Source organism: Poecilia latipinna, unplaced genomic scaffold (assembly GCF_001443285.1).
Source record: "Poecilia latipinna isolate Pla-1442-1.1 unplaced genomic scaffold, P_latipinna-1.0 Scaffold701, whole genome shotgun sequence".
Taxonomy (NCBI): domain Eukaryota; kingdom Metazoa; phylum Chordata; class Actinopteri; order Cyprinodontiformes; family Poeciliidae; genus Poecilia; species Poecilia latipinna.
The window spans coordinates 81,859-86,651 of NW_015113317.1; the positions used below are offsets into that span (position 1 = coordinate 81,859).

At 37.2% G+C, this 4,793-nt stretch overlaps 1 long non-coding RNA gene across 1 annotated transcript in view; it reads right to left on the bottom strand.

The window, feature by feature from the left end:
- Nucleotides 1-417: 417 nt before the first annotated feature.
- LOC106955068 (uncharacterized) overlaps nt 418-4,793 on the bottom strand; it is a 9,214-nt gene continuing 4,838 nt past the window's right edge. Inside the window, exons 2-3 of the long non-coding RNA XR_001426496.1 lie at nt 2,097-2,235; nt 418-1,992 (exon numbers count right to left, since the gene is read on the bottom strand). This is a non-coding gene — a long non-coding RNA (uncharacterized LOC106955068). The remainder of the gene's footprint in view (nt 1,993-2,096; nt 2,236-4,793) is intronic.

A 4,793-nucleotide genomic window follows, 5' to 3' on the forward strand; every position in this document is an offset into this window, starting at 1 on the left:
TTTTGATCTAGTTTCTCAGCGCACTCGAAATAAGACAAAACTAACTTACAAATAACTTTTCAGCAAGATATAGGAGCTTGTCATTCTTTATTATTGATAAAAAAGAAAGTACTAGTTCCACTGGCAGATTATTTCACCTTTAACATGGAAAAGAAAAGTGAAATAATCTAGAATTTGGTTGCTAGGTGACGGGCTGGGCCTGGCTGTGGTTGCTAAGTAACGGCGCAGTCCCTGGCTGCCAGTTGTGCAATAAGTGAAGTAGTTTTCCAGTGGAACTAATACTTTTTAATCAATATTCTGAAATTATTTACATAAAACAACTCCTATATTTTGCTGAAAAGTTTAATTTTGAGTAAATAATTCTTTAATATTGGTGAAAAGGTACTCCGTCCACTGGCAGGTTGTTTCACAACATTTTCCCACCAATAAGTGAAATAATCTGCCAGTTGAGCAAATACTTTTTCACGCTGACTGATAAAAGGAGAGTTCCCATCACTCTAAACCTAGATATAACAATAAAACACAGTCTGCTCTAAATATTGAAAATCCCCCACTGCATGATAATTGGTTGGTTGGGTTTTAAAGATAAAACTTTCAATTACAACATTCGCATACAAACAATCATCCTCCTTCATCCCTGAACTGGACTCAAACAACTAGAGGTTTATATTATTAGCCAACAGGGAAAAACGCTGAAGTCGAAAGGGAAAGGTGGAGTTCCTACATAAATGGAGCAATTGTGAAAGTTGATCAGATGAATCATAGCTGTGATTGTTTTTTACAGATTGTTTCTCCACAGCAACAAACTTTTGACCCTGGTTTGAGTATTTCTTCTAGCGTCTAAAAAACCTTTGGATTGAAATATTCCATTTCAGGTTATGTTAAAGAATGACTTTAAAGAATGACTTTAAAGAATGAGTTTGTTTTCAAAAAATGGCTTTAAGATTGCATTCAAAACAGTGGTGGACATTTATTGTATCGTTTATCATGTATCGTGAAAAACTTAATATCATGGTAAGAATTTTGGTGTATCATTGTCTTGATAAATTTCAATTGATGATGCCAAATAAAATTTAAAAGTGACAGTAGTAAAAAATTGTATTTTTGGCATTTTCTCCACTAATTGTTTCACTATAGCATCAGTAAAATCCAAAATATAGTCAAATGCAGGAGGACTGAGCAGTTTAGTGATATAAATCCCATTTCTTTAAGTTATTGGTGTCGTAAATGGGAATGTTTTTCAAGAGCAACATTTGAGTTTGTGGTGATATGAATGTTGTGCCATAAAATGGAGGTAATAAATATTTTTTCATCTTAATTACATGCGTTGGACAGATGTATTTAAGCTGCTGTTGCTTTTCTGTCGTCTCCAACCGCCCTGCCCATTCTCCCATGACATCAACAAGGCGTTTTCCGTCTACACAACTGCAGCTTTCTGGGTATTTTCTCTCATTTGGACCTCTGCCTATAAAACCGAGAGATGATTATGAGTGAAAATCCCAGGAGATCAGCAGTTTCTGAAATACTCAGACCAACACGCCTGGCGCTAGCAGCCATGTGAGGTCTGATCAGCTCACAACGGCACTGCGAGTTCTTCTGAGGCTCTTACTTTTTGACCCAATGTTTAGTTTAAATTTCCCAACAGCACGAACACAGCAGCAGGAGTTTTGCTTCTCTCTTTTTCTCCTCTGCATCATCCTAAAAACAGAGAATCACTTCATTAATTTACTACTTCTCTGCAATCTGTGTGTCAGGGCTAAAATAAAGACGGTGAGTGCTGAACACAAAGCTGAATATCACAGAGGAGCTCAGGGCCTTATTTAGAAGAGCATGGACTGAGTCACAAGACATCTCAGTTTCTCACATGGGAAGTTATTAGGAATAATGAATCACAAGTTTAAAACAAACATCTCTATCTTTTCTCAGCAGGGTTTGTATGAGGCAGGTCTTCCCTGGATGGTCATTTCCTCCCTGGTGTGAGGTATTTAGTCTCTTGGTGGAAATGAATCAGCATTCAGAACAAGGCCGTCACTTTTAGGGGGGCTCTGGAAATGGAAGAGTCATCATTTGATTTGTCTGCCAGCTACATTGTAAACCTGATTGGCTTTAGCTTGCAGGACAAGAGTATCATCCTGGCTTTGTGCTGCCAGGCCTATTTATGGTTCCCTGGTCGGGTCTATTCATAGGACGGTTCAGGTCGAAGTCAGCCGGCGAAGTGACGGCATTCCACACACACTTGAGAAGGAAAACACATAAGCAGTAAAAGTTAATGTGCTGAAGGGACAATGAAAAAGGTTTAGCAGTGAAATCTTTTCATTCCTGTTGTCCTTTTGTTCTCTACAAAGATTAAACTTGTATTTAGGGATGAGGAATTGAGCTGAGGAAACTCAGATAAACATTTCCCTTTGCTCTTATCCTGCATCAAGTCAGGAGACACACTTAAAGTAAGGTAGTTTTATTTATATAGCACATTTTCAGCAACAAGGCAGTTCAAACTGATTTTCATGAATTAGAAGAAAATACAAACAAAACAAAAAGTAAGGATAACAACAAAAAAAGCTAAATGTTGGTTCTCTATATTTGATTCTTGTTCTGGGTTGTTAAATAATCCACAATTTATAAACCAACAGGAGTTTCTCTGAGTCTTGCTCCAATATTAAAAGTATAAAGCTTGTTTTCTTGTTTTTTAAAAACCTGTTTGAGATAAATAAGTAAATAAAATAAAATCAAACAAAGCTGCACATTTATGCCATGTCCCACTTCTCAGAATATCTTAGAGTCAGTAAGAATTTAATCTGTATGACCGTCCAAGTGTTTACATGTTTCCTCAAATAAATAGTTTGGTTTTGTGTTGCTGAGCTTCCATCTCCTGTAACATTTTTATTGGGAAGTTCTTGGAGAGATAATGTTTTCCTGTTGTTTTCTAGCTGGGTGTTCCACCATATGTCAGTGAAATAACAAGCTCTGCTGTTAAAAATGTATATTTTCCTATTTTCCCCATAGGGAAGTCACTGCGTCTGCTATAGCTGAAGTGTTGGTGGGTTTCATAAAGCCCTAATATTTCTTATATCAAATTACAGTCTTTGAGTTTTTTGTGTGCTCAAGAAAACGCAGCTTTTGGTGTTACAGCGAACATTATTGTTAGAGCTGAGACATAAGTACAGATAAAGCAAGCTGCAGAAAGATTAGTTGGTCATATGAAGTAAAATAAGCCTGAAAGTTAATATGTCTTCTCTTTCTGGACTTTCATCATTAGCAGCAGAGCATTTTATTCCTCAGCTCAGCAGCAGGAAGACTGGCATCGTTCTGCCATAAAACCCGGATGTGTGCATGTGAAGCCGAGCCAAGCATTCCCAGTAAGGGTCATTCCTTTGAGTTTGGTTTATGAATACGAGACAATTAGAAAATAATGTGATTCTTTTTGTTTGCTGTTTAACAGAGCAGTCGTGCAAACTCTGGTTAAGCTGGTATCAAGAATTAATGTTCTTAAAAGCAGAAAGTTTGCAAACAAAGATTTTCCATGAAGATCCCAGAGCTGGATTAAGCAGGAGTAAAAATACCTGGCTCTGTTGCTTTTGTTTGTGCCTGTTCACTAATAGTTGTAGAACAAACTGTTAAGGCACATGTGTCAAACTCAAGGCCCGCGGGCCAGATTTGGCCCGCCAGAAGATTTTATGTGGCCCTCGAAACTGTAAAGATAAAATCGTTAAGATAAGAGTTGAGGTTTTAAATATGATTTTATCAGTCAAATGAACAGTTTTATCTGTGTTGTTCCAAATTAGATATAGGTGAAAATATGTTAAATTTCATTTAATTTCAAGAAGCTGTCATCAAATGCAGAAACAGCTATTTATTAATATTTTAACAGTCTTTTAACAAGTAGTTTTAGCGACACATTTTGCCACAAATGGCTTCTTAATCTTGATGTGGCCCAGAATGAAAATGAGTTTGATAACTCTGTGTTATGGCTTTTACATATGGACTGTGCATGCCGGCTTGTCACAAATTATCCCAGGAGTTTTTGCAATAAACAATAATATTGTTATTTTGAGACAATTTTGAAATAATTTAAAAGGTAATCTCCCCTCAAAGATCAATACGCTTTCATTTCTAGCAAACATTTAACTCTGGAAGACATTTTAAATATCCAATGTAAATTAACAAAACAACTGAAACAACAAATAAAATGGACACTGAAGTCACTGTAAACAAAATTATGTTTCAAAAAAGGGGTTTGCTGAGGCAAATGCAGCAGATTGAAACTTTTTATCATCCAGTGTTTGGTAGAAAGAAAGAGAGGCGGGAAAAACAAAAGGAAACTGATTGTTGTGATCTGTAGTTTTCTGTTTATTTTTGTTTTTTTTTCTGTGTTTATTGTGATCCTGTTCCCTGTGAGTCTCTGTGATGTCCTGTCCTCCCTGTCTTGATAGATCCCAGCTGTGTCTCGTTCCTGTGATTACCCTCCCAGTGTATTTAGTCCCACCTGTTTGTGATCCTCAACTAACGTCGTCTAACGTCAGTTGTTGTCTGTGTCGGCCTTCACAATCGAACTGTCAAGTCCTGTGTTGGTTTAGCTCGTGTTTTCAGTTTTTCAGGCGCTACCAGTATTAGCTGTGTGCTAATGTTTCAAGTCCTGTGTTGGTTTAGCTCGTGTTTTCAGTTTTTCAGGCGCTACCAGTATTAGCTGTGTGCTAATGTTTCAAGGCCTGCGTTGGTTTGGCTCGTGGTTTCAGTTTTTCAGGCGCTACCAGTATTAGCTGTGTGCTAATGTTTCAAGTCCTGTGTTGGTTTAG